The 21,532-nt window shown below is 45.0% G+C and overlaps 1 protein-coding gene across 2 annotated transcripts in view; it reads left to right on the top strand.

Moving 5' to 3' along the window:
- Nucleotides 1–4,363: 4,363 nt before the first annotated feature.
- The window catches only part of ABAT (4-aminobutyrate aminotransferase), a 57,153-nt gene continuing 39,984 nt past the window's right edge, over nucleotides 4,364–21,532 (top strand). The window contains exons 1-2 of one of the 2 annotated variants that reach the window (XM_039349778.1): nucleotides 4,373–4,513; nucleotides 18,024–18,135. The gene's annotated coding sequence lies outside the window, so the exon portion shown is untranslated. Of the gene's footprint in view, nucleotides 4,514–18,023; nucleotides 18,136–21,532 lie in introns of both variants that reach the window. The other variant, XM_039349777.1, reaches the window with a different exon arrangement.

Genomic DNA, 21,532 nt, shown 5'->3' with positions numbered 1-21,532 from the left:
TTGCGAGCACACACACACTGCAAATGGGGCAGCGCTAGTGCCTGCATGATACTCACTAGCCCTGCCCCGTTCTTGTGTGGTGCAGTGCTTTGTATCTGCACCCCATGGCGTGGTCGGCGGCCGTTTTTGCGCCTTGCAGCATGGTGGCCCATTTTTGCGCCCCTGAGTTTTGCGTGCCAGAGGCAGCACTCAGAGGCGCCTCCCTGCCCCCCCTCCTCCCCAGGGCACCACAATGCTGATGCAACCCTGGCACTTTGGGAAAAATAAGTGGGTTTTGGGTTGCGGTTTGGGCACTCGGTCTCTAAAAGGTTCGCCATCACTGCCCTATCTCATTCCAGACAAATGGCTGCCCTTAAAAGCCTCCAGGGATGGAGCATCCACAACTTCTGAAGGCAGGTAGTTCCATTGGTTGATTGTTCTCACTGTCAGGTAATTCATTTCTCCTTAGTTCCAGGTTAGTTCATTCCTTGATTAGTTTCCATCCATTGCTTCTTGTCTTGCCTTCTGGTGCTTTGGAAAACAGGTTGACCTCCCTCTTCTTTGCATCAGCCCTTCAAATATTGGAACACTGCTGTCATGTTGCCCCTGGTCCTTCTTTTCACCAGACTAGACGTCCCCAATTCCTGCATTTTTCTCACTGCTGTTAATTCTCCCCCATCAGTGTGCGCTGCTTCAAATCCTTCAGAAACGCTCACGTCTCTTTCTCCAGCTCCTGGCCAGAGGCTTCTTGCCATTTTCCTTTTCTCTTTGTACCTCTCAAGCCTGACACATGAAAATCTTAGCAGAAAAAGGCCATTTTTCCCGAGCTTTTGCTCCACTGCCTGTTGGCCTCCGATTGCCTTGGTGTACTGTAATTAAAATGCCAACTCCCTTGAGCTTTCATGACTCAGCAGAGAGATTGGAAGGATGACTTTAGAACAATAAAGATAATAACAGGGAGGAGAAGGGAATTAGAGAGGGGGGGAAATTGCTCAGTCAAAAGAGCAAAAGCAAGCTGTTACTCAATATTAAAATGGGGCTGAGGAGGAGTTCAAGCAGTTCCAGAATGGCATAAGAGTATTTTTAGCTCAAGAATTTGAGAAATTAAATCTATTCAGCGCTTGAAAGCCACTGACTGCTTTGCAGTTATTGCAAATTCTTTGAATTTTCCTTCCCCCCCCCCTCCCTTTGAAGTTTCTATCCAACATTTTATCTGGAAATGTTCACATTTTCTTTGACAGGCCTAATGCACAATCTGCTATGGTCACCAATTGAACGTCAATTGTTAAACATTAGCACAGGTCAAATGATGAGCTGCCAGCTATTAACATGGATAACAAAGAGTCCTTGGTGGATATTTGTGTGCTTCAATAATACTAGGGGAAGATTGAAGACTGGAATTCGTAGAGGAGAATTTTGAAGGTATTTCTTTATTATTATTATTAAAAAGTTTTATAAAAATTACAATATAAACCAAAATCAACCCACCCAAACCCCCCCCTCTCCCTCCCCCACTTCCTAGAGCTGAGTACAGGGTTACAAATATGATAATCATAATCTAACTAACATTAAACAACTATATAAATAACCAAGTCCATAATGCGCTTTAATTCCCCTTTAACATAAATATAAACAAATTGAAAATAAACATAATAATAATAAAACATAAACAAGTTAATATTCTAATTATTGAACAATACAATCTCCAAATTGTTAAACAATACTAATACTAAAAATAATAATAATATCATAATAATACTCTGAAATTCACTCATAGGCTAAATGAAACTTTTTAGTCCCATATTTATTCTGAATATAATTTATCCATCTTCTCCAGACCGAAATGTATCTTTCTTGTGAGTGATCCTTCAAGTAAGCAGGAATCTTAGCCATTTCTGCTAAATTTGACACTTTAAGCGTCCATTCTTCTATAGTAGGCAAGCAATCCTTGAAGGTATTTCTTGAAGCAAATTTGAGTTTGCTCTAAGCATAAACTGGCGGCGTCCCAAAGCTGCTTTTCCAAGAGGCAACTGGACCTTGTTTTTTCTTGAAGACGTTTCACTTCTGATCCAAGAAGCTTCTTCAGTTCTGAACTGAAGTTCTGAACTTCTTCTAAGCTGAATTGTAGAAGTTTCTTGGATGAGAAGCAAAACATCTTTAAGGGAAGATTAAAAAAAAAAGTCCAGTTGCCTCCAGAAAAAAACACATTTGGGACAACCATGACCTAGATGACTGAGAATCTTTCCAGACATAAACTGGGGGTATCTTCTCAAATCATCCTCTGGGTGTGTCGGCAGTTGCAAATGTTGGCCTGTAGAAATCCCAGTCAATCAGTCTTGTAACTCTCTGTCACTATGACCTGAACTTGGCCAAATCATCTCCTGCTAATTTTTAGCTACAAAGGTTTTGCTTAGGTAAGTGCATTTCAATCTGTGTCCCCACACACAGCGCCTAAGACAGGGTTAGGCAACCTTGGCTCTTTTATGACACGTGGACTTCAATGCCCAGAATTCCTGAGCCAGCATGGCTCAGTTTGGAAACCTCTCCCTTTCCCCTCAGCACGGCTGGCTCAGGAATTCTGGGAGTTGAAGTCCACGAGTCATAAAAGAGCCAAGGTTGCCTACCCCTGGCCTAAGAGAAAGCAAGCAAGGGACATCGGAATACGTTTGCTGCCCCAGAAGATGTTTGTGATGCCAAAGATCACACTACAAGATTCAGGTCCTCCTCGACTTCACAACCCTTCATTTAGCGGCCAAAGTTGCAACCACACTGAAAAAGGTAACATATGACAAGTCTTCACACTTATGACCATGACAGTCCCACCACCCACAATGGTCATGTGTTCAAAATTCGGTGCTTTTTTCCACTAGGCAACTGGATGGTGGGGAATGGAAGGACTTATGCTCATGAAAAATCGTCTTTGGGATAACTATGACCTAAGTGACTGAGAATCTCCATGGACCTTCCAAATTGTGGCAATTGGCATGTGTTTATGACAGTTGCAACATCCTGGGATCACAGGTCGTCGCCATTTGTGATCTTCCCAGCTGGCTTCCAAAACAAGCAAAGTCAATGGGGGAAATTTTGCTTAACTATGTACTTCAATGAACAACTGCTGTGATTTCCTTAACAACCGGTGGCAAAAACCAGGTGCAACTCAATAGCTTAGCAACAGAAATTCAGACCTCAATTGTAGTCCTAAGTCAAGGGCTGCCTGCACTTGAAGGGCTATGAAAGAGAGAGGATGGGGTAGGTCCTTGCAGGTAGATTGGCTGCCTTGGGCACCCTTGTTTACTCAAAGGCAACTACCAGGCCGTGCAGGAATGTGTTACGTGAAAAGGTCATGGTGAAAATGACCAGTTATGGAGCCTCTGGTTCTTCTGCAAGGTGTTCTGACCGCCTCTTGGCTCACGAACGGCTTTGCATGCTAAAAATAACCCCACAATGTCTATCTGAAAGGCTATCCCATTGGCTGAGTTTACCCTCAATTAAGCCTGTTGGTGAACTCGGCGTCACACTTGTAGGAGCTGTTTTGTCTCCCAAATAAAAACAGAGCAAGCGGAATCTGTCTGAAACATATAAGGTTTCCTGCCTAAGCAGGGGGTTGGACTAGAAGACCTCCAAGGCCCCTTCCAACTCTTCTATTCTACTCTACTCCATATTCTGTTCTATTCTATTCTATCTTGGCCCTTTGATGCTGGGCAACTGGAAACAGGCGTGAACGCAGGGCGAAAAAAAATGCAAATTCTGATTATTTGTGGCTTGCTGTAACCACATATTTACTGAACAGCTTTGTCCTCATGCTGCATAATTCCCCCCCCCCCCCGTTTCATGGATCAATGGTACTTCCAAATCCAGATGGGACACCGTTATCTATTGGAAGCATCCTTTAAGAATTAAAATTCACACACCAATCAGTTGAAGGGGGGGGGGGGAGGTTCAGCTCTTTGGAGAATGCCAGGTGATCTTGCGTGCCTCTTGGTGGCAATGGAATTATTTGAGATTGGGAATTTTAAGTGCAACTTTAACACACACACACACACACACCAGCCCTTAACAGCAGGAGCTGCAGAAGGCCAAGGTAACCTCTGAGCGAGTGAGGAGTGCCTTGCTCCAGGAGAGGGGGTAAGGGGGGGGGCTTTCCCAAGTCAGAATTCCAAGGGCGGCGCCCAGCCTCCCACCTTCCCGCAGAAGCCCCCCCCCCGCACCTCTGGCGGAGAACCCGGCTGGGAACCCTGGGAGCTGGAGTCCCGCACACCTCTGGCGGAGAAAGCAGAAGACGTCAGTCCCTCCCCCCCGCCCCTCCCTTTGGAGGAGGGGGGTGTGTCCTGGGCGGCCCCTGCCATTGGCCGGGCCCGTAGCAGGGCGGCGAGCTGTGCCCTCGGATTGGCTGCGGCGCGTTCGGCGAGCCGAGCCAGCTGTTGGCTTCGCTCTCGGGCGCTCCAGTTGCAGCAGGGAAGAGGCTGTGGCGGCGCCGGGAGACGCCGGGGGGAGGAAAGCGGTCGCAGCCGAGGACGCCGGTCGCCTGGACGCGGTGAGTGTGTGTATGTGGGGGGGGGATGGGGGCTGCACGCCCCCCGACGGAGCCGGGCCGCGGTTGCCCCCGTCCTCCTTTGGGGGGACCATCCATCCATGAAACGGGCAACGCGAAGTTCAGAGTTGGTTCTTTTCCACACACACCCCCCGCCCCTTTCTTCCTCCCGTGGCTTTCTGAGAAGCCCCCTTTCCCTCCCTCTCCTCCATTCATTCCAACCAGGGGTGGGAGATCCAAGCCGCGCGGAGGCCCTTGACTCGCTTCTTCGTCCTCGTGCTCCATAAAAGCCCTCCCAGCCCCCTCCCCGCTCCGCTTCTAGAGAGGGGAGGCAGTCTTGCTCCAACGCCGCTTCTGGGCTCCGCCCCCCCCCCCGCAGCCCCCCCCATGCCTACTTCAGCCCCCTCCCCAGTCCGCTTTAGTGTCCGTCCATCTGGGAGAACATCCCTCCAAAACCTCTGCGTGGATCGCTCTCCTTTCCTCTTGCTCTACCTTGCAAGGTTGTTGTAGACTAGTGCGTCCACGCCCTCCTTTTGATGGATCTGATCAATTCCGGCTCCCCCCCTCCCCGATCCCTCTGGGAGATTCCCATCCCCTGCGTGTCTATTTCTCTGATTTATTTATTTTTTTAAAAAAAAGAACCTAGAATCATAGGGCTGGAAGGGACTTTGGAGATCTTCCAATCCAACCCCCTACTTCCAGACAAACATCACTCTGTGCTTTTCTCCAGCCCAGAGGTTTATTTGGGCAGGGTGTCTTCCAACTCTGAACACGGCCAGTATCTTCTCCGGCTCTGCCAGGTGGCTTCTGGATAATTCTGAGCTTCTCCATCCTTCAGTTCATTTTTCACCCGCAAGCCATTCCATTAATTAATTGTTCTCACTGTCAGGAAATGTCTCCTTATTTCCAGGTTGCTTCTCTCCTTGATTAGTTTCCATCCGTTGCTTCTTGTCCTGCCTTCAGGTGCTTTAGAGAATAGCTTGACTCCCTCTTCTTTGGGGCAACCCCTGAGATATTGGAACACTGCTATCCTGTCACCCCTAGTCCTTCTTTTCATTAAATCAGTGGTTCTCAACATTTTTAATGCTGCGACCCCCAACCGGTCGTAAGTCGAGGACTAGTCAACCGGTCGTAAGTCGAGGACTACTCAACTGGTGCAGCACCGTTTGCAGAATGGGACTTTTGGCGGGCTCAGCAGAGCAGAGACAGCCTGGACCATTCCTATTGGCTTTTGAAAGCCAATAGAATTAGACTCTATTCAAGAGAGTCTATTCTATTGGCTTTCAAAAGCCAATAGAATAAAAGGGAGTAGCACAGATAAGGAAAAGGGGGGGAAAATGGCGGACTGCATTGTTTGGCGACCCCTGTGAAATGGTCATTCGACCCCAGGTGGGGTCCCGACCCACAGGTTGAGAACCGCTGCATTAAATAGACATGCCCAATTCCTGCAACTGTTCTTCCTATGTTTAATCTCCACCCTCTAATCATCTTTGTTGCTCTTCTCTGCACTCTTTCCAGAGTCTCAACATCTTTTTGTATAATATGGTGACCTGAACTGGATGCAGCATTCAGACTGTGGTCTTAGTAGCGCTTTATAAAGCGGTACTGATATTTCAGCTTCATGGGGAGTTTTGTTGGCTACAATCTGACCTGATTAACTAATAGAAGCTCCTGGAGTCTCCAAAAACAAGTGTATCATTTTTTTATATTTCCAGTGCGTTTAATTTGTCCTAAAAAAACAACCAACCACCCCAAAAAATTCAAAACAGACAAGACAAAAAGCGCATTTAGCTTTTAAGCCCAATTTGAGAAGACACATGTTTAAGAGCTGTTGGTTTTAATAAATTGGGACTTAAAGTTAAAGCAGTGTTTCTCAACCTTGACAATTATAAGGCATGTGGACTTCAACTCCCAGAATTCCACAGCCAGCATTGCTGGCTGTGGAATTCTGGGAGTTGAAGTCCACATGCCTTAAAATTGTCAAGGTTGGGAAACACTGAGTTAAAGGCTTCCCTACTTCAAGGCAGTTTTGTTTTCTTGACCCTCCCATTGAAGATGACTTTTCCACCCAATAATAATTAACAACCTGATAACAAAATAACAAGTACTTTCGGCAGTTCTGTTAATAGATCATAAAATCTCTTGTGCAAACCTACACATCGTTAAGCAATGATCTGAAAAGTCCTGAAAGTCCTTCTTATCAAATTAGAGATAAGATGGATTGGGGCTTCAGAGAGTTGAAAGGCCAGGTCATCTCTTTCTGCCCAAGCTGCAACTATCCACCATCTGATTCCAAAAACTCACTGGGCAGCACTGGGTAGAGTTTGTACCATAGCAGAATAACAGAAGGGAAGGGTAGATTGGAAGGGATCATGGAGGTCTACTAGTCTAACCTCCTGCTCAAGGCAGGAGCTTTATATCATCCTGGTCAAGTGGATGTCCAACCTCTTTTTGAACGCCTCCAGTGATGGAGCACCCCCAACTTCTGTAGACAAGCCATTGCACTGGTTAATTGTCAGGAAATTTCTCCTTCGTTCTAGGTTGCTTCTCTCCTTGATTAGTTTCCATCTGTTGCTTCTTGTCCTGCCTTCAGGCGCCTTGGAGAATAGCTCGACTCTCTCTTCTTTGGGACAGCCCTTCAAATATTGGACGACTATTCTTCTATCATTGTTGGAGATAGTAAACAAAGAAGGAAGTAAGATATTCTGAAAAGTACTGTAGTTCCAAATCAATTCAGAAGCGCACCTTCTTTGAGGAATCAATAGCCAGTCTTCTCCGGGCTTAAAGCTAAGTATGCCTAAGCTTGGATAACGCTTAGATGAGGCATTAACTAAGAAATCTGGGACTGATGGCCTGATGGGAAGTTGAAAATAGTTCCCAGAAAAAAAAGGGTTGTCAAGAAAGGCATCTACATGTCTCAAAAGGTCAAGGAGACATTGGGTTCACTTTTTTTTTTTTGACCTAGAATGGTATCTGCATGATAAGAGCTGAAGGATTCTGCTGGGTCATTCCATGTCACCCAGATTGTTTCCCCAAAACTTACAGAAATAATGCAAATCTGATTGTTTCAATCAATTTCAGGAAGGCCAGAAAAATGCAGCTTCTGCTCAATTGTTGTTATTCCCCCATTTGACTTGCTATTTATTTATTTATTTATTTATGAGACTTATATACCGCTTTAAGTGCAAGCACTCTCTAAGCGGTGTACACCAGTAAGCAATGTATATATATATTTTACATTGCCCCCAACAATCTGGGTCCTCATTTTACCTACCCTGGAAAGATGGAAGGCTGAGTCAACCTTGAGCGGTGAGATTTGAACCGCTGACCTGCTGAACACAGTCAGCTAAAGTGGCCTGCAGTACTGCACTCTAACTGCTGCGCCACCTCGGCTCTATTGTATAAAGTCTCCAGCAGGGCTAGAAGACCTCGGAGGCCCCTTCCAGGGTTATGGTTCTACTGTATGTTCCGCGTTCTCTCAGACCTAACCGGGTGATCTTGAGGACTAGGAGCTTTCTTAAGGGAAAGAGAGAGGATGCCCAATTTTGTTGCAGAGATGTAAACATCCCTCCGTCCCTGAGTGTTTCCTCCTTCTGCAGAAGTGTTACACAACCAGATCAATTCAATTTCAACCCAACATCCTCTGCTCCTTTATCATTTCCGGACCAAATGTGTACAGACAGTTCTGTTTGGCAGGAAGATCTGGATGACGGACATGGGAAGGGAGAAAGCGGCCCTTTCTAGCTGAATCCCCAAACCTCATTTACATGAGAAGGGATTCATTTTGGAATTCCAGTTGCTCTTGTCCTAAATAGCCCCAATCCATCTTGGTGACAAGATGCTATCAACTCTGGCTCTCTCTAGCCATGCAGAAGTCTCCACCTCCTTTTGCTATCCTTTTTCTAGCCTTCGGTTCTCTCCTGCCTCACACACACACACACACACACACACACACACACACACACAGTGTGTTTCCATTATCATAAATCTCACATTTACCATAAATCTCACATTCACGCATCCTCTTTTCCTGCCTTTCCACTGGAATCTCCGTTTGGTAATGGTTCCCCACGTTCTTTGGACCTCTCCACCCTGCAGTTAGGTAGAGTTATTCCCCACCTCGCCCCATCTCGCCTTCCCCAGCCTTCCAGGTTTGCAACAGGGAGCTGTCAATCTGCTGTCACCGCAAGGTTTTAAAAGGGCTTTAAAAGGGGGGATTTGTGCATTCCGGTACATGATTGAAAGAACGAGGGAAAGTTCACGGGACCTTAGGAATGTGCTGATCTTCTGGGTGAATACAGAAAAGATCACGGGTTGTCCTCCATTTTATTACCCCAGTTGGGAGTGGAACTTTGGGTGCTAAGCAAGTGTCAGAATCCAATTATTTTTCATCTCTAGTTATCGACTATGGAAAACCGCATTTCTGCCCTCTCTGGATTCTGTCATACATGAAGGGGAAGGGGGGTGAACAAAGGGTTTTTTTATGGCCCTCACTTCCTTCCGTACAACTTCAAAGGGACTGAATATGGATACCACTAAAAGGACTAAACATAACAATGGGGCCATCAGCTTTCATCTACTCCTCTCTGAGGTCTCCCTTCCGCCGGCAGTGAGGAAAAAGGGGGTGGAAATGTAACGCCTGGGATTGTCACTGGAAGGATGGTGGGGTGGGGTGGGGTTGCTGGGGACCCCTTAAAACCTTGAACCGTAGGGCTTGGGCCCCAGATCCTGTCTAGAACGCCTAAAACCATTTTCTCTTAATAAATGGCTGAGGAACTCTGGGAGTTGAAGTCCACAAGTCATAAAAGGGCCAAGTTTGAAGACCTTTAGTGTAGGGTCTCCTGCTTGAGCAGAGGGCTGGACTGGAAGACCTCCAAGATCCCTTCCAGCTCAATTCTGATTCTACCTGTACATGCTGGTTGCTGAGCTCCCCAATTTTGATCACAGGATTGCAGGGATCCTGTCAGCATCGTAAGTCCGAGGACTAGTCTTAGCTTTGTTCAGGGCCGTCTTCACTTCAAATGGTCATTCAATCGACGGTCCTAAGCTGAGGACTACTCCTACTTGCAGCTAAATCACCTTTATCTGGTTTGAACTGAACACATCCCTGTTCGCCTCCTCCCCCTTGTCTTAATTAGAAGGAGGCCTGACAGCTGGGCCTCTGATTTTTGCATGCTAAGCAATGTCTTCCATGGGATCTCTTTGTACCATGATGTAAGAAATGGAATAAACTTTGCTCTTTTTTTGCTTAGTCATGATTAAGCTGAAGATGTCAAGATTGTGCAATTGCTGCCTGAACCAATTCTGGAGATTGGCCAAAAACAATCTTGATTGCACCAGGTGCAATCCGGGAGGGGGAAGCTGGATCTGAATGAATGAGCCAAGCCAGGGGTCACAAATGGGTTGCGGCAGGCGTCGGGGGACTCACTGGGGCTGAGAAGGAAAAGGAGCCGACCGAGGTTGTAGTCTCGGAGAGGGAAAAGGGGAGAGAAGAGCAGCTAGGATGATGAAAGGCCTGGAGACAAAAACACATGAAGAACACCTGCAGGATTTGGGTTTGGCCAGTCTAGAGAAAAGAAGGAGTAGGAGGGGACAGGATAGCGGTATCCCAGTATTTGAGGGGCTGCCACAAAGAAGAGGGGGTCAAATTATTCTCCAAAGCCCCAGAGGGCAGGACAAGAAACAATGGATGGAAATCAGTCAAGGAGAGAAGCAACCTGGAATTAAGGAGAAAGTTCCTGACAGTGAGGACAATTAACCAGTGGAAGAGCTTGCCACAAGAAGTTGTGGGTGCTCCATCACTGAAGGTTTTCAAGAAAAGACTTCAGTCCCTTGTCTGAAATGATATATTATGAGCCGAGGTGGCGCAGCAGTTAGGGTGCAGTACTGCTGGCCACTTTAGCTGACTGTGTTCAGCAGGTCAGCGGTTCAAATCTCACCGGCTCAAGGTTGACTCAGCCTTCCATCCTTCCGGGGTAGGTAAAATGAGGACCCAGATTGTTGGGGGCAATGTAAATATATATATACATTGCTTACTGGTGTACACCACTTAGAGAGTGCTTGCACTTAAAAGCGGTATATAAGTCTCATAAATAAATAATAAATATAGGGCAGAGGTAGGTAACCTTGGCTCTTTTATGACTCGTGGACTTCAACTCCCAGAATTCCTGAGCCAGCCATGCTGAGGGGAAAGGGAGAGGTTTCTAAGCTGAGCCATGTTGGCTCAGGAATTCTGGGAGTTGAAGTCCAAGAGTCATAAAAGAGCCAAGGTTGCCTACCCCTGATATGGAGTCTCCTGTCTGAGCAGGGGGTTGGACTAGAAGACCTCCAAGGTCCCTTCCAGTTCTATTCTGATTGATTGATTGATTGATTGATTGATTCATTGATTGAAAAGAGCAGGTAGTGCTTCATTCGCAGAAGAGAACTCCCGAAAACACATAAATACCTTCCCCCGCCACCGCCCCCAAATGAAATTATGCAGACAGGCGGACAGGAGATTTGTTTACTGGGTTTCCACCCAAGGAAGTTTATTTTTTAGCCTTAAACCTGATCAGTGGAACTGCACGCAACTTGCTTCTTGGCTCATGCTCAGCTTGAGCTTGACTTCCATTACAGGTAGTCCTCAATTTACAACCACTCATTTAGTGACCATTCAAAGTTACAATGGCACTGAAAAAAGTGACTTAACGACCATGGTTGACATTTACGGCCGTTATGGCACCCCCTATGATCAAAATTTGGCTGCGTGGCGACTAGTTCATATTTGTGACGGCTGGCAGTGTCCCGGGGTCAGGTGGCCACCTTTTGTGACTTTCTAACGAGCAAAGTCAGTGGGGAAGCCAGATTTGCTTAACAGTTGTGTTACTAACTTAAAAACTGCTCCGATTCACTTAACACCTGCGGTAAGAAAGGTGGTCAAATCAGGCAAAATTCACTTAGCTGTCCTACTTCGCAACAGAAATATTGGGCTCAATTGTGGTGGCACGTTGAGGACTAGCTGTGTGTAAACTCATTTTGCAAGACAGGCTACCTGCTTTGGGGTCCAAGGCCTAATCCGCAGCAGAAAGGGTTGGGCTCAGACTGGAGAGATCCGGGTTCTCATCCACCGATGGACGGGAATCCGGATCTCCCCAGTGACCATAAACCCTTACTGGTGAAGTTTTTGGGATGAGAAGCGAAATGTTTTCCTTGAGGAAAAAAAAACAATCCCAATTGAGCACCTTTGAGACATCCATCGTGAGCCACAGAAAATGGCTGGGTGGCCTTAGGCCATTTCTCAGACTTTCTTAGGGAATAAAATTGGAGGAAGAAAAGGTATATAGCAATAGCACTTAGACCAGTGGTCTTGTGAGCCCCACCCAACACAAAGGAGGCAAAGCGGCCAACTAGCAAGCTCGAATAGAGGTGGTAGAGCAGAGGTCACCAACCATTGTCGATTGGTAAACTGGAAGAAAAGGGAGGGGGAAGCATTTTTTCCCCCTTGCAGTTAACATTGGGAGCAAGTGGGAGAGAAATTCATTTTAGTCTTGGGGCTTAAATCAGCAACCCAGTTCTGCTCATGACTTGGTTGCTTCGGTTTCTGCACAAAAGCCTAGAGAACTTGCTCTTGATCTTGTAGGCCAACTGCTGTAGGCGCTGTTATTCAGCACTGGCCAAGAATGGCAGCGGTGATGAAAAGAAAGCCTCTGGGCGTCTTCTGTTCCTGGTTTTATTGAGCTGTGCCCTGTTTCTGCCTGTCTTCTCTGGAAGCAAGGAAGCTAGCAAGTCAGAACAGTGAACAGATATCATCAATTAATCCATGCTTCCACACAGCTTTCCTTCTGCGAATAAAGCAATGTGGGGAAGGAGTCTCAGACCTTAACCTCAACCCACAGTCCTCTGAGGTCAGTTGGGCTGAGAGATTGCAACTGACCCCAGTGGGCTGCTTGGTTGAAGCTTCCTGCTCTAGAGCAAGGCTTTTCAACCAGTGGTACGGGTACCACCTGTGGTACATTGGCACCTGGCAGGTGGTACGCGACCATCCTAGAAAAGTGGTAGCGGGAGAGGGAAATGAGCTAAACCGGTGCAGCACTGCACAAGCCTGAGCGAGAGATGGCTAGAGCTGCAGGGCTGTCAGGGCTCAGTGGAAGTGCCAGGATCAGCGCTTCTTCGGGGCTGTCAGGGCTCAATGGAAGCACCAGGATCAGTGCCAGGCTCCAGCTGGAGCTCGGCGCTGATCCTGGCACTTCTGCTGAGCCCAGAAGAAGCACCGATCAGCTGGAATGTTGCAGCATCTCCAGGGTTTTGTGATTTACATTCAGATGCTTGGGAACTGATTCATATTTATGACGGTCACAGTGTCCCAGGGTCATGTGAAGTGACCAAAACCTGCTGCAACCACCCAGCAGACGGGGGGAATAAAAACCAAACACCCCCTACCCCACCCCCGCTGCCAATCCTCAACAGAAATGCTCACAACAATGAAAACCTCGGACAGGAGGAAGAGCGCCGCAGGGCGGGCAGGCAGGTGTCTTGCTCAGCTGTGGCTTAGGGTGCACTTTTTTCAGGGCCATTGTAACTTCAAACAGTCATTAAGCGAACTGTTGTAAGTCGAGGACTACCTGTACTTTATCACTTTTTTCCTTTTTTTTTGTCATCAAGTTTTTGACACCTTGCTAGGCGACTGGTGGTACTCGGATGTTGCCATATCCTAAAAGTGGTCAATGGGTGAAAAGGTTGAAAAGCCCTGCCCTAGAGTCCAGCTTCTTAACCACAGTGTGATATCTGAGGGTTGTGCCTAACCTACACAGCTTTCCCTGGTGCCCACCAAGCTGGCTGGTGAACACGCTTAGAGATGGAAAGATCCCAACCAGCAAGCTGGCACAATGCAAGGCAGAAGCCTTAGATCGATCACCCGGCATCTTCTCAAATATGCTATCAGGCTATTCAAAATCCTGCTAAATAAAAATGGCATTGCTTCCTATTATCCAACAGAGGGAAAAAGGAGGTTTGGAAAGAAAATAGAAAGAGAAGGCAGAAAAAGAGTGTGGTACGTGTACAATGCTTTATCTGCTTTGGGATATTTGGCCTTTGGTAGACAAAAACCTGGAGAATAGTGGAGGCAAATATTGGGGGAGAACTAGATAAATGATGTCCTCCTTATAATTTTGGCCTTTCCCCCCCACCCCGGCCCTATCTTTAATTTGTGGGTATGGATGTCTGGAGCAACAAATACCTTTTGTGTGTGTTTCTCTAACCATTCTTAAACCTCCCTATTTTTTTCCCCTGAAATGGGTATATTTGCGAGCGCAAGACGTTGATTTCATATTTCAAGCTCTGATTGGTTCTGCTTTGTGCTTCGTTCCTTGCCCAAATTTACTGGGGCAAAGCCTCATCCATGCTTTCAATGAAGACACAAGAGCAGGAACTGTGCATTGAATTATTATTATTATTATTGTTGTTGTTGTTGTTGTTGTTGTTATTATTATTACGGATCATCGCACAGTCAGCCAGATGTTCAGACTGGATTTGGCATTTTGTCTACCTATCGAGTCCTTACCCAGGACCTGGGATAGGTAGATGTGGATGTTTGATGGCATTACAGATATCGTCGCAGGATGGAAGCAGTTCCTAGTAAGGCCGCCTTTTGCAATTGACTAATAGCGAATTTGTCAATGCCAATGGTGTTCAAGTGGTGCTCCAGTTGTTGTGGGATTGCACCCAAGGCGCCTATGACTATTGGTACTACCCTTGCTTGCTTTTGCCACAGTCTTTCTATTTCTATTTGTAGGTCTTTGTATTTTGTTATCTTCTCCAGTTCTTTCTCGTCTATTCTGCTGTCTCCAGGCACCGCCACGTCCACTATCCAGACTTTTTTGTCTTTCTTATCGACAGTTGTTAAGTCTGGGGTGTTATTATTGTTGTTGTTGTTGTTGTTGTTATTATTATTATTTTTTGCTGGTTTCCGAGTTCGGGCAGTGCTTCTGCCTTGCGATCAAGTTCTTAGTCAACTTTTTACAGCCTTCCAAGTCCAGATCTAGCAGGCTTCACTAGCCTTGCTGGGAGGAGATTTTGGTCTTCTGACAGCACAATTGAGGAAAGCAGGGAGAAGCAAGCTGCTCCCCTTAAATTTTGTAGCCACAGTGCCGCGACAGCTAGGAAGTTTCTTGAGTACCGGGTGCCCCATGTTAACTAACAGCCCCCAAATAGATTTTTCTACCCAGCAGGTGTTCTGTTGCCAACAACTGCTGAGTTCTTCTGGAGTATGAAAAAGAGCAGAAAGCTGTTTTTGGCAACTGTTTCCGCAGCCATGTAAGCTGTTGTTGGCATGATCCCACAGTTCATAAGGGAGCGTGTGACAGGGCTCGTAAATTCCTGCACGGCTCTTGTTGATGGCCACAGCCTGGCGCGCTGGTCAGTAATGCGAGGATAATGGAGGCTTCTGGAACAGAGGGGCCTCCGAGGGTCTTCCTGGGGAAGCAGTGAGAGGCCAGGATTGCATGCAGATTGAGAGGCATTGCTGGGTTTATACAGTATGCTGGGTCTTGGGATCCTGGATAGCAAGTTTAATAAGCATACAGGCAGTCCTCACCACAATGGAGACCGGAAAATGAATCATTAAATGGTGTGGGAGGCGTCGCATGACCACACCCAATTTTATGACATTTGTGCCACGGCTGCTAAGTGAGACATCACAGAGTTGTGATCCGCAACCTTTCCTGCTGTCTTCTCCACTGGCTTTGCATCCCGGGAGGCAGCTGGGACAGTTGCAGGTGGTGATCATGTGACCCTGGGATTTCCTTGTGGTATCTCATCCAAGTACCAACCAGACCTAATCCTATTTAGCTTTTTTGTGGCCTGTTAAGGTCATTTATCTGCTCGTGCCTTGCTGGACCTCTCTTCTCTACGCCTCGCATTATAGCAGGCAGAAAAAAAAGATAGCAAGGAACTTCATAGGTATAGAAAAATAATAGAATTAAGTGCCAGAAAATAACGTTGGTAAAATCTGTAAGTACAGTACTAAAGTAACCTTTTTGCAAAAGATGCTTTTACGTGAGAGATCCTTAGTGCTTTCTGAGCTTGGTTCCTAGCACTGATGATGTTACCTAGTCCGGTAATGAAATGTCTGCAAGGAAACAACCAAACTCGGAGAGTACCAAGGACCCCATAGTTCTCTACCTCCTCCTCCTCTCCTTCCACTCTGCAACTCCTACTCCCTTCTAGCACTGATGATGTTACCTAGTTGGGTCATGAAATGTCTGCAAGAAAACCAAGCTCCGAGAGCACCAAGGACCTCTCATTTCAAAAATATTCTCCTTTGTTAGTGCTTTAAACTTACCAAAAAAGGGATCATTTTGTAAGCTGCCCAGAGTTACTTCAGCAGTGAGATGGGCGCCAGATAAATTTAATAAATAATCAGCCTGCAGTGGTCTCAAATGTGTGTCGAGTCAGGAAAAGCAGACACACATCCTGACCTACCTCATCCCTAGTCTTCAAGATCTGCCTTGGCCCAAAGCATAACAAAGAGCCTGGCAGATAAAGAAGGGCTTAATAAAGAGCTGGACTCGGTTTGTCTTAGAACAGAGTTTTTCAAACTTTGCAATTTCAAGAACTGTGGACTTCAACTCCCAGAATTGCCCAGCCAGCTTGCGGAGGAATTCTGGGAGTTGAAATCCACATATCTCAAAGAATACTGGCTAGGGAATTCTTTTTTTAAAAAAAAATATTATTTTATTTTCATTACAATCATAAGAAAAAAAATTCAGATACATAACAAGTTAAAATACAACACACAAATTCTGACATTGCTCACCCATTTCCCCCCAGACCGCATCCCCCTCTCATCTCTTCACTTCCCCCTTCCTTCTATTTCCTCACTCTCCTCCTCTCCTCCATGGCTAGGGAATTCTTAAGCTACTTCGATTGAGACTGGCTATAATGACAGAAACTTGCTAATCTAATTGTGCTGCACCAGCTCCCCATTCTTATAATTTAGTAAATTAAAGAGTCACTTCCGAATTTATCTAGTTCTGGACTAAAAATGCTTCAACTCCTTTTGCTCATTCAATGGTTCCTGCGTTTCTCCCACAAGATCGCTTTATTGAGCTATTTATCTTTTTTTTTTTTCTTGCATTACATATCTGTCCTTTTCATAAACACAGCGAAGACAGTTATCCAAATGAGCCTTGAATGAAAGAAATGCAAAAACAAAATGTGTATAATATGCATTTGTTCCCTTCTGGATCCTGGTAACCGTGGGTACCAAATGATGGCAGAAACAGCTCCTTTTGTGTTTCTGCCTATCAATTCCCGTGAACATCCTGAAATTTAAGCATCGTGCAAAATGGAAGGGAGAGAAATCCTTGTTCCATAATTGTCCACTGCAGCTTGAACAGGTATGGTGCAGAAAAATGATCCCACATATTTTTTTTCTCCCCTGCCTCTTTCCGTTTCTTTTAACGAAACAGAGTTATTGTAGCATGCAGAATAGGTCTCGAGGGGAAGGTGATTGGACGATGTACTTGCACATGGAGTGTGAGGTTTCTGCCTGTATTTCCTGGTGAATGCAAATGTCCTTCGTTGTGTAATCTTCGGGCATCAGCTGGCTCAAGTAGCTTCTTCAACCTGCCAGGAAATCCTAAAGGGGAACACTGAGAGGAATTTTTCAGTTTGTGCAGCAGGAAAAATTACACGGTGAAAAGCAGAACAGTGGCAGAAATCTCTGCCCAACTCCAAACAATGAATAAATTAGTACACACTGCCAAGAGAGACTCAAGACACATTCTCAAGCCTCCTGAGATTAGAGAAGAATCACAGCGTCGCTTTCACCGAAGGAGGGACATTTTTAAAACAGAGCAAACTGGTCCAGCGATAGTAGAAGACCTGGTCCTATCTTTCTTGGTGAAATTGTGGTTTGGTTTGGTATTTCATTATTTAACAGAATAATAGAGTTGGAAGGGACCTTGAAGGTCTTCTAGTCCAACTCCCTGCTCAAGCAGGAGACCCTAGACCAGTGGTTCTCAACCTTTTTAATGCTGCGACCCCCAACTGGTCGTAAGTCGAGGACTACTCAACTGGTGCAGCACCGTTTGCAGAATGGGACTTTTGGCGGGCTCAGCAGGGCAGAGACAGCCTGGACAATTCCTATTGGCTTTTGAAAGCCAATAGAATTAGACTCTATTCAAGAGAGTCTATTCTCTTGGCTTTCAAAAGCCAATAGAATAAAAGGGAGTAGCACAGCTAAGGAAAAGGGGGGGGGGAAATGGCGGACTGCGTTGTTTGGCGACCCCCGTGAAATGGTCGTTCAACCCCAAATGGGGTCCCGACCCACAGGTTGAGAACCACTGCCCTAGACCAATTCAGACAAATGGCCGTCCAATTTATTCTTAAAAAGCTCCAGGGATGGAGCACCCACAACTTCTGGAGGCGAGTCATTCCATTGTTCCCCGTCAGGAAATTCCTCCGTAGTTCTAGGTTGTTTCTCTCCTTGATTAGTTTCCATTCATTGCTTCTTGTTTCTGTCTCCCTGTTGTAGCCTCTGTTCTCTGGAACCCCCAAGGCAAGAGGCACTATATCTTTCTGGACAAGTTGGCTGTCCAATCTCTTCTTAAAAACTTCCAGTGATGGAGCACCCACAACTTCTGAAGGCAAGCTGTTTCAATGGTTAATTGTCCTCACTGTTGGGTAATTTCTCCTTAGTTCTAGGTTGCTTCTCTCCTTGATCACTTTCCATCCATTGTTTCTTGTCTTGCTTTCTGGTGCTTTGGAAAATAGGTTGAACCCGTCTTCCTTCTGGTAGCCCCTGAAATACTGGAACACTGCTATCTTACCTCCCCTAGTCCTTCTTTTCAGTAGACTAGACATACCCAATTCCTGCAGCTGTTCTTCATATGTTTTAGCCTCCAGCCCCCTAATCATTCTTCTTGCTCTTCTCTGAACTCTTTCCAGAGTCCCAACATCTTTTTTATATCATGGCGATCAAAGCTGGATGCAGTATGCCAAATGTGGTCCTACCAAGGCATTATAAAGTGGTGCTAGAACTTCATGTGATCTTGTGAATGGAAGCCTAAGACTCCATTTCTTGTAATAAAAGCAGGGAGATAGCGTCTGATTTAAGTCTGGACAAAAGTCAATGATTTTTCTTGATTCGATTATTCAATTGAACGGGAGGGGATTGTGGAATCAGGATCTGTAAGCATCCCATAATGCTTTAGCCTCTGATTAGTTCACTGTCTCTGCAAGTTTTAGAGCAGGAAAGAAGAAGCAGCTTCTTGAATTCAGCCTAATTACCTCCATTAATGGTTTAACACACACAATATTTTTGCTCTGACTTTCCCCCCAAATGCAGTTAAGGAAGATCAACCGTTCTTCCTTGGGAAAGCTCCTTACACTGGCAAAATGCCCAATGTTCATACCATGTGGGGATAATGGGAATTGTAGTTCAACATACCAGGAAGAAGAGACTAGTCTAGACTAGAGAATGCAGCAGCTTTTAATTCAGTGTTTCTCAACATCTGATAAAAGAGGATGTGTTCTTCAGTTATCAGATTGAAAACTAACATCACCCTTTGAATCATTTTGGCTGAGAGCTTTAGTGCAACTGTAAAGAAAATTGTGTGGCCCTAAATAAATTGATTTATGATACTACATGTTGACTTACTTTTAGTGAGCAAGTAAGGCAAAAGAATTGGTTGAACTTTTAAATATGTATATCACTCTCTCTCTCTCTCTCTCTCTCTCTCTCTCTCTCTCTCTATCTATCTATCTATCTATCTATCTATCTATATATATATATATATATATATATATTATAGGTCTTTGGTTATTCGGGTTTTCTCCTGCGTAAAATTGGAAGTGTCTTGGTGACGTTTTGACGAAGTCCCATTCGTCATCTTCAGGCTGGTGTTTTCAGCTTCGTGCTTTGAGGAGCTGAAAACACCCGCCTTTGCTCCTCAAAGCACGAAGCTGAAAACACCAGCCTTTGCACGCCAAGACACTTCCAATTTTACACGGGAGAAAACCCGAATAACCAAAGACCTACATACAAACACCCGCGAAAACCTCAGAATATATATATATATATATATATATATGCAGTACATATATGCAGTACATATATACTCATATATATGTACACACACACATATATAAAATACTAAAATTTCAAGATGAAGATAAAAATTAACAATAACTTTTTTTAGTGCTGTTATAACTTTGAATGTTCACTAAACAAATGATTGTAAATTGAGGTCTAGCTGTATTTAGAATAAGATAGAGACTAAATAACTAATGTTGAGTTGGGCTTTTTAAAAATATTTTTTTAAATAAATATATATATTTATATAAATAAATATTTTGGAAATACTGCTGTCATGTCTCCCCTATTTCCTCTTTTCTTTAGACTAGCCAAACCCAAGTCTTGCAGCCGTTCTTCATATATTTTAGTCTGCAGGCCTTTGATCATTTTAGTTGCTCTTCTCTGAACTTTTTCCAAAGTCTCAACATCGTTTTTGTAGTATGGTGACCAAAATTGCTTCTGTTTCTCCCTTTCAGATATAGTTCACTGCAACGCTGCAGAAGGTCTAATTTTAGCCATCTCCAAATTCTGTTTTGCCCCATTCATTTCTCTCCACCGTTATCTTAGAAATAAGAAATTGCAAATATCCTGCCTGACTTTCTTCTGGGTGGTTACTACAGCAACCGTGTAATTGCCAAGATGAAGCAGTTGCCAGGAGATTGATGGTGCACAGACCCCCCCCCCCTTCCCTTCCCCTTCATTGCTTCCACCCCCACCTCTTGCTCCCATTTATGTCCCATTATGGGTGCCATGGCAACCCACTTGGAATAAGCCGGGCTCCCGGTATGGAAGGAAGGAGGGGGGAGAGAGGCGCTGCAGAAGCTCACATTCTGTGTACAAAGGTTTGCACCCAACGTGGCTGTGTATGCTGAATGTTTGTGCAAATAAAAAAGGGTTTCCATCCGGATTTCCTGCTGGGCCCCTAAATTGACCACAACCTCCATTGGCGCATTGGTGACAAACAGTCTGAGAATCATTTCTATTGTTTGGAAAAAAAATATGTTCAAGAAAGCCAGCTCTTATGGTAAGGCTCACCCACGTGCATTCAGCCAGGCACCGTTTCAAGAGTGTCATCACGTTGCTCAGCCATATTTTGCTGCGTTGAATGTGTTTGCACAACAGACCCACATGCAGTAACAACAATGACACCCCAAAAAAGAGGTGTACTTAATGTTTCTTTGTTTACTATCATCAATACGAAAATGATCTGTAAAATCTGGCCAAATTCCTCTCCCATACTGGACAGTTTTCCACAAATGATTGGGGTTTTTTTTTTCTGATTTTCATGAGCGCTGATGCATCCAGAAGGCTGGCTTGTGAGGCTTTGCATTGATCTAATCCCGCAAGGAAACAATTATTTAGAAAGCACCCCGCAATGGACTTTGATAGAGACGATAACTATGTATTGGAGTGATATTTAAAAGGATGAAGGAAAACAATGGATAGGAGAGGGTAGATGAAAACCATAACCAAGTTAGAAAGCTTTACAAAGAAGAAGAAGAAATGGACCTCTCCCTCTAATGGATATTTTAAAAGGGTATCTTAAAATATAATAGATTAGCATGTTGAAAGAAAAATCAGGTCCAGTTATAAGCCGGGAATAAAAGGGAGGTTGCTTAAGAAAGAAGGTTTATTGATGAGCAGAACCAGCAACAGCATGCAGTTCTGGGACAGCTGACAAATTGATTTGATGAGTTCAAGGATTTTTATATAGTTTTACAGCATTTTGTAAATTGGAGGCTTGCTTTGTCTGATTTTGTTATTAGATTTGTTTAGCTTGTTTCACAAAGGCTAGCAATGGGTTTAAAACACTGGCTTCCTTGGGTTTTAATCCTATCAGACAAAGGTAATTAATTTTATCCCATTATTTTTAGTCTGTCTATTACCTCCATTCATCTGTCTTCGTGAATCAAAAGGCTTGATTCAATGTTTCCACTTTTTGCAGTAGCCAGGGTTTTTATGAGTAA

Source organism: Crotalus tigris, unplaced genomic scaffold (assembly GCF_016545835.1).
Source record: "Crotalus tigris isolate CLP2741 ecotype Arizona unplaced genomic scaffold, ASM1654583v1 scf7180000018301.7375997, whole genome shotgun sequence".
Taxonomy (NCBI): domain Eukaryota; kingdom Metazoa; phylum Chordata; class Lepidosauria; order Squamata; family Viperidae; genus Crotalus; species Crotalus tigris.
The sequence above is the reverse complement of the archived record's forward strand: the minus strand, read 5'-3'. Positions and strand labels throughout refer to the sequence as shown.